Source organism: Micropterus salmoides, unplaced genomic scaffold (genome assembly GCF_014851395.1).
Source record: "Micropterus salmoides isolate LMB-PRFRI ecotype aquatic unplaced genomic scaffold, ASM1485139v1 Ms_hic_scaffold_13, whole genome shotgun sequence".
Classification (NCBI taxonomy): Eukaryota; Metazoa; Chordata; class Actinopteri; order Centrarchiformes; family Centrarchidae; genus Micropterus; species Micropterus salmoides.
In genome coordinates, this window is record NW_024040374.1 from 26,325,361 (window position 1) to 26,333,459 (window position 8,099).

The following is an 8,099-nucleotide window of genomic DNA, read 5'->3' on the forward strand; positions in this document are numbered from 1 at the left end:
CAGTACCATTGACACTCTGAAGTTAGTGTGTAACTTTAACTTTGTTATTGTCAGACAAAGGAGTGTAAAAAATGGTTTAAGTCATAAAAAATCTGTTTCAAGATATTTATTTTTCAAAAGTAAAGAGAAATCTCAGAAACCAAATTAAAACTACTATGAAGCAAATGTTTTATACATCTCATTTATAAAAGTGGTAGAGCTAATATGTAGAGTCACATATTCTTCAAAAAAAGTTTATTCTAACTTTTAAAATGCTTTAACAATTGTGAATTACAATTTATGGATCTTCCTAAATAAAGACTTATGAAGACTCCAAAGCTGACATAGCAATGGGGCCCACAGGGGGCCGTTTTACAGGTTCAGGTCAGGCACAGTCACGGCTCTGAGATTAAACACATCACACCATAAATGCAGTAAATGTTCAGGAGAGTATCCTGATGTCCTCCTCAAATTTTTCCATCTATGAGTCACCTCTTCCCATAGAATGATAGATGTCTTCACAGGAAAAGTTCTCGACGGAATGTGTGATGCTCCTTCTCCGTGGAGATTGGCCCGTCCTCACCTGACAAGCCGCTGCTTCACTGCCACTGCGGGGCCGACACTGCTCCGACCTCTGAGGTGCCTTCAGCACCCTCCAAACAGAGACATCATGATCAGTAGGCTAAGTGTCAAGTCCTCAGACCAGGGGGAAGCTGTTTTAGTGCTCCATGCTTCCACAGAGATAAGTTTCAGGTGTAGGCAGATTGTTTTCATACCTTGCACATCATGCATATCCTGGAATTAGCTGTTTTCATGCACCAAGGATCTGATAGCCTATCTGACATGCTGCGATTGGAGTGAATGAGTGAAGAATCCTTTGCAGTGGGAAGGTCGGGGAAGTTTAAACACAGTGAACAGGAGACATGCAATGCGTCTGGCTTATGAAAGATGTTTTACCTCTTTGTGGAAGCGGTGTGTACAGTGAAGCTCTTGAACTCCCCCTCCACTCTTCTACATGTCATCATCATTCTGTAAAAGAAAGAATCAGAACCTACAATACTACAGTCGCCTAATTAAGTATTTATCTGGTTTGTTTTACATTGCAATATGTAAAATTTTAAAATACCCAAATGCAGACTACAGGAGCAGACTACAACGGACAGTCAGGATTGCAGAAAAGATCATCGGTGCCAACCTGCCCTCCATTCAGGACTTACACATTTCCCGAGTCAGGAAAGGGGCACGAAACATCACTGCAGATCCATCTCACCCCGGACACAACCTGTTCCAACTTCTGGTGGGCGCTACAGAGCACTGTCCGCCAAAACCAACAAACTCAGGAGCAGTTTCTTCCCACAAGCCATCACTCTGATGAACAGCAGACTCTGACTCACAGTGTCAGGAAAAATTCTTGTGCAATAACCCAGTAACTCTGCCTCTATTCAGCCACCTGTTTACTGGTTACCACTTATTATTTATTCATCATTCTCTATTTCAGTGCTGTTCATACTGTTCATATATTATATATTGTATATACCGTATACCAAACCCACCTACCTCAAGTACATAAAACCTGCATAATACTCCAGCATCCTTTGCACTATGCTCCATCGCCCTGTGTACATGTACATATATGTATATGTGTACCTGTATATCACATCCACCTCTGACATATACATAATGATAATACTAATTTTACTCCTGCATCTTTTGCACTCTGCTCACGGCACTATTTGTCAATATGTCTATATTGTTTTTGTTTCTGTTTATAGTGTGTATATTGGTGTTCTCTATACTGTAGCCTGTGTTTGATTTTATTATTGTGTTATTGTATTATTGTATGAGTAAGCACATCGTGAGCAATGTACAATCCTGAGTCAAATTCCTCATATGTGTACACATACCTGGCAAATAAAGCTGATTCTGATGTTAAAAACAATTCAGAGTGACAGCCTTTGTGCCGAGATGATGACTGTGTCGTAACAGTAAGGATTAATTAAAGTGTACTCCAACAATATAGTATTACACTTAATAAAGTGTGGGTCCAAGAGAAGCAGCAGAGGATGAGATATCCTGATATTTTGTCTATAGTTTTGGTCAGGATCCCAAGCACTGGAACCTATATTTCTCACAGTGAAACTCAATAGCAGCTTTTATTTACATCCTCCCTTTCTAGTAAACGCCCACCTCTTTTCCCACTTTGTAATGCAGATTTTCTTTAAGATATTTGGAGTCTCCAAGCCAAAGTTGAGATATGTGTAAAATCACCTTTAAGAACAAGACAAAGCTTAGTCGTCTGAGGCGTATTGTGTCATGTATTTGAGTTTGTAATCAGTGTCTAAAGAGATTACAGTACATGCAGTATCTGTCTCCTTATGGATTCATAGTTGGGTCATTGGGTCTCTTCTGGATCAAATTATCTGTGTTGGCAGAGGCAGGCACTGGCTTTCACGTTAGAAAAAGACTAAAATTTTCAGCTGAGCTGCAGCCATCAGTGCTTTGTTTGACACCACCAAGAGGCCGATCCATACGAGCATGTGTCGCCATTTCTCTATTCAGCTGCTTTTGTTTCACATAACCTGACAGTTAACTCAGGGGATTGTCTTTGGTTCCCAAGGAATACAACTAAAGACCTCCAAATGTGTAAAGTGCAGCTCTAATCATACATGATTCCATCCATGATGTACAGTGTACTCCATCCCACTCTAAAAAATAAAACATTGGATCAACAAAAAAAAATATGTTAACGTTTTCCACTAGAATTGTTAAGTTAAGACTGCTGGCAGAATTACATTAATTCAAAGCAATGTTTTGAGTATGGTGAATGACCTTTTAGGCCCCAATAAAACACATTTCTAAGTAACATGAACTTAATAATTGTCAACATGAATGCAAGTATTTAAGTTGATCCAACATAATGTACAACATTTATCCAACATAAATAAAGTTAGGTGAAGAAGCTTTTTGGCCACAATAAAACACATTTCTAAGTAACATGAACTTAATAATTAAGTTGATCTCTGCAGGTGGCTAACTGGCTAACATAGCTACTTGTAGTTTATAAACGTAGCTAGCCTACATGCTAACCGGAGCGGTGGCTAATGGGTAATCCCATATTATGTTTTCCCTGGCTACCTGGCCACCTATTACTTACTCCCGCATTTAAGCCTACTCAATCAGTGACAGGGTACAGCTACTCGCTAATTTTACCTCGGCACACAGACTGTACTATCAACACTGCTCAAAGTTCAGAGTAAGGACTTCTAGATTTTGGTATTCGGTTACAGTAGGCTATCACCAACAGGATCCTGAGCGAATGCAAATATGTGTAATTAAGCATAAAATTACTTACCATTCACCATGTTACACTTTAATGAGTTTCAGCTGTGGCCCTGTGGTCACTTGTCTGGCCTTGAACATGCCCGCACATGAAGGAGAGGGGAACTGTGGGCCGTTTACATGTCATCAAATTGTATTTTACATTAACAGAATTTAAAATTAAATTATTTTTTGATTAACTGAAAATGTTAAACTCTGACAAGTCATGATAGTATATTGAATCAATAGGCATAATTTGTTTGTCATCCAAGCTCAATAAACTAACAATTACAAGTAAAAAGTCTAACAGTATCTCAGAAGTTGATTTTTTATTTCACAACAATATATGTATTTAAGTAATGACTAAAGGTCATTAGTGCATGATGTAAAATTTTAATGGTGAGTCTGCACAAATGTTCAGAACTATCAACATGACAAAAACTTTATGTTCACTTGATACAAAAAGTCATCCCTTGTATGTTTGACATAATAAGAGTTAGTTTTACAACAATATTTAAAGCCGATACAGCCTAATTAGTTTAACAGTTAACAACAAACAGATTGTGCACTTATTTTGAAAGTGGAATTAACTGAAAAAATGAAAAAATACAGCGGTGTTATGCTGAACACAAAAATATTACACTTTTCTGTGTTTTTTACAAACTTATTTTTTAGTACACAGAATTTAGTAAGAATTAGTCACAGCAACGTTAAATTTGAAGGCTGAGTTCAACTTCCATTTCTTTGTTTGTGTAACTTAAAACCTTTGAGTAGAAACAAAATCTGCATTTGAGTGGTAATGTTTAGGTTTACAACTTAAATATTTTATGTTAAAATGACATGTATTGTTAGGCTCACTAGACATCATCTAAGATTTGTTTTACTAAATTATTTTCTAGTACACATTATTTTGTAAAAAAAAAAAAAGCAATATTCAATTTAAAGGTTGAGTACAACTTCCTTTCCTTTCTGTGTGTAACTTAAAAGTATCTGAGTAAAAACAAAGCCTAAATGTGTGTTGAAATGTATACGTCGGTACAATGGGAATATCTTCTAAATCTTTAGCAATTTAGGGTCAGTAAGGAATCTTTTTTTATTTATTGTTGACAACAACAAACAACACAACCTGTTTGCCTTGGTAAAATAATGCTTTTGTACAGTATATACAGTATATACAGTATATACATTAGATAAGTAAACCATGTCTTTATTCTTTAATTGGTGAGTACAATCCAGGTATTGCAAAACATAATTTGGGGATAACATATTGATCAGGCCTTCCTGTGAAAGCACTACTCTCACGCTGGGCTCGAGTATCAACATTATAAGCAAGGTTCTCTGTGGCCTTATACAGTGGGTACGGAAAGTATTCAGACCCCTTTAAATTTTCCACTCTTTGTTTCATTGCAGCCATTTTCCAAAAATCTAAAAAGTTCATTTTATTTCTCAGTAATGTACACTCAGCACCCCATCTTGACAGAAAAAAACAGAAATGTAGAAATTTTTGCAAATTTATTAAAAAAGAAAAACTGAAATATCACATGGTCATAAGTATTCAGACCCTTTGCTCAGTATTTAGTAGAAGCACCCTTTTGATCTAATACAGCCATGAGTCGTTTTGGGAAAGATGCAACAAGTTTTTCACATCTGGATTTGGGTATCCTCTGCCATTCCTCCTTGCAGATCCTCTCCAGTTCTGTCAGGTTGGATGGTAAACGTTGGTGGACAGCCATTTTCAGGTCTCTCCAGAGATGCTCAATTGGGTTTAAGTCAGGGCTCTGGCTGGGCCATTCAAGAACAGCCACGGAGTTGTTGTGAAGCCACTCCTTCGTTATTTTAGCGGTGTGCTTAGGGTCATTGTCTTGTTGGAAGGTCAACCTTCGGCCCAGTCTGATGTCCAGAGCACTCTGGAAAAGGTTTTCGTCCAGGATATCTCTGTACTTGGCCGCATTCATCTTTCCCTCGATTGCAACCAGTCGTCCTGTCCCTGCAGCTGAAAAACACCCCCACAGCATGATGCTGCCACCACCATGCTTCACTGTTGAGACTGTATTGGACAGGTGATGAGCAGTGCCTGGTTTTCTCCACACAGACCGCTTAGAATTAAGGCCAAAAAGTTCTATCTTGGTCTCATCAGACCAGAGGATCTTATTTATCACCATCTTGGAGTCCTTCAGGTGTTTTTTAGCAAACTCCATGCGGGCTTTCATGTGTCTTGCACTGAGGAGAGGCTTCCGTCGGGCCACTCTGCCATAAAGCCCCGACTGGTGGATTGCTGCAGTGATGGTTGACTTACTACAACTTTCTCCCATCTCCTGACTGCATCTCTAGAGCTCAGCCACAGTGACCTTTGGGTTCTTCTTTAACTCTCTCACCAAGGCTCTTCTCCCCCGATAGCTCAGTTTGGCCGGACGGCCAGCTCTAGGAAGGGTTCTGGTCGTCCCAAACGTCTTCCATTTGAGGATTATGGAGGCCACTGTGCTCTTAGGAACCTTAAGTGCAGCAGAAATTTTTTTGTAACCTTGGCCAGATCTGTGCCTTGCCACAATTCTGTCTCTGAGCTCTTCAGGCAGTTCCTTTGACCTCATGATTCTCATTTGCTCTGACATGCACTGTGAGCTGTAAGGTCTTATATAGACAGGTGTGTGGCTTTCCTAATCAAGTCCAATCAGTATAATCAAACACAGCTGGACTCAAATGAAGGTGTAGAACCATCTCAAGGATGATCAGAAGAAATAGACAGCACCTGAGTTAAATATGAGTGTCACGGCAAAGGGTCTGAATACTTATGACCATGTGATATTTCAGTTTTTCTTTTTTAATACATTTGCAAAAATTTCTACATTTCTGTTTTTTTCTGTCAAGATGGGGTGCTGAGTGTACATTACTGAGAAATAAAATGAACTTTTTTGATTTTTGGAAAATGGCTGCAATGAAACAAAGAGTGACAAATTTAAAGGGGTCTGAATACTTTCCGTACCCACTGTATATAGGAATAGTAGGGATTAATTGGCATGTCTGGCCCCTCAATTCATGTCCATTTGATCTGGTTGTCTCTACCAGGACAGAAAGAGATTTAATGGATGTTGTGTAACTAATAAATAAAATAAATAAAATCACAGTATGAACAATCAGGTTGACCATATTATAGCCAGTTGAAAACAATAACAATATGGATCCAAGGGGATGTCACTGTCGGTAAGAGAAGAGCTGATTGTGATAAAAAGTGACATATAAGCATACATACGAGGACAAATTAAAGGAAACAGATACATCAAATGCAGATGCTTGGTACACCTGGGCTAACTGAGTGGTTTGCTGAGGATAAATATTATATGAATAAAATGCTACAGCCTTCACAGTCACCAGATCTCAACCCACCTGTGGAAGATTTTGGAGCAATGTGTAAGACAATGCTTGCCACCAGCATCTCCATAGGACCAGATGATATCATATGAACTTTCATCTACAGATCTATTTAGTAATATTTGCGACTGTCTCTGATGGTGTATGTCCGATTATAATTTCTGACTATGTTTGTGTTTCTTTCTATCTGTACTTCAGAATGCAGGAAAGGGGTTAATGCTCAAAATGTGCACCATACAGTTGCTTTTATTGCATATAAATCATCTAACCTGTTTTGTTATTGGGCTCAAGACTGAGTGTAATGTTCATTGATAAAAGCTCTGGTTATAAATACAGGATTTGCAGAGAAATGTCATTTTTACAACGTTTAAACAGAGTTGCACTTCCTCTGTAGATATAAAGATTTAAAAAATTTATATTTCTAGTTACATATACATACTCGGTGTATAAAGTAGGTCTATTCCTATTTCTAGTAGGTAATTTCACGTTTTTACAGCAGCATGTTCCTGTGACGGCCCTGCCTAGTTGGGTTGTTTAACTGTGTGGTGTTGGGCAGTTTACTGTTCTCCTTTTGTCCCTGAAGGTATCAGCGCCCGTAAACCAGATTGGGAGCACCTGGGCCAGACGCTGTGGAAGGATAAATACTCTGGCGCTTTTGCTCTTGAGCTCTCTCTCTGATCTGGTCCCACTCCTGCCAGCAGCAGCAGCAGCAGCAGCACACCTTTGTTTTGTTACATTATGTTTGTTACCACTCCTCAACACCCAAGCTCCGTACTTATCACTCATCCACATCTACATCACTGATGTCACTGACTAACACACTCTACATTGTTGATTATTAGTTTAGTTGTTTAAGTTGTTACAATAAATATGTTTACTTTTGGCAATCCTCCGTGTCCTCTCCGTATTTGTCATGACCTTTGAGCCGGGTTATGACATATGGGTCTGGGTATCTCTGGATAATCTGTAATTCGTAGTTTCTATTATTAAATAGTTTTAGTTTCGTAACATATTTATATGCCTTCTTGCTATGTGTGAGCTCAACCAGCAGAGATCACTCAAGCATACTTAAACACGTGCAAGCAGTTAAAACACATACTGTATCTTTGAGTGTAATTGTAAGTTGTAAATGTATGTAAGCAAAGAATAGATAAAGAATGGGAATAATTGTTTTAATTTCAGCTATCACACAAAATTCAAACACACTGCAGTAATAAGTTTCCTTCATAGTCTTTAGTCCTTGCTTGTGAACTCACCCATCCAGCTAATACAATATTTGTATAGGGTTGTTTTTTCTGTGGGATATGAGAAGCAGTTCATAGAGATAAGCCTACACATAGCCAATGCTGTGCATGTAATTTAGTGCAGCTAAGTATCTGTCAACTCCCATGCATGTTGAGGGTCAAAACTCTTCCAAAACAAATCTGTAGAGTTGT

At 38.5% G+C, this 8,099-nt stretch overlaps 1 long non-coding RNA gene across 1 annotated transcript; it reads right to left on the reverse strand.

The window, feature by feature from the left end:
• Positions 1-449: 449 nt before the first annotated feature.
• LOC119901407 lies at positions 450-1,274 on the reverse strand. Its single transcript, XR_005444190.1, has 3 exons — positions 1,197-1,274; positions 937-1,008; positions 450-632 (listed from the first exon to the last, which is right to left on the reverse strand). It is a non-coding gene; the product is annotated as an uncharacterized LOC119901407 (long non-coding RNA).
• Between the last annotated feature and the right edge of the window lie 6,825 nt (positions 1,275-8,099).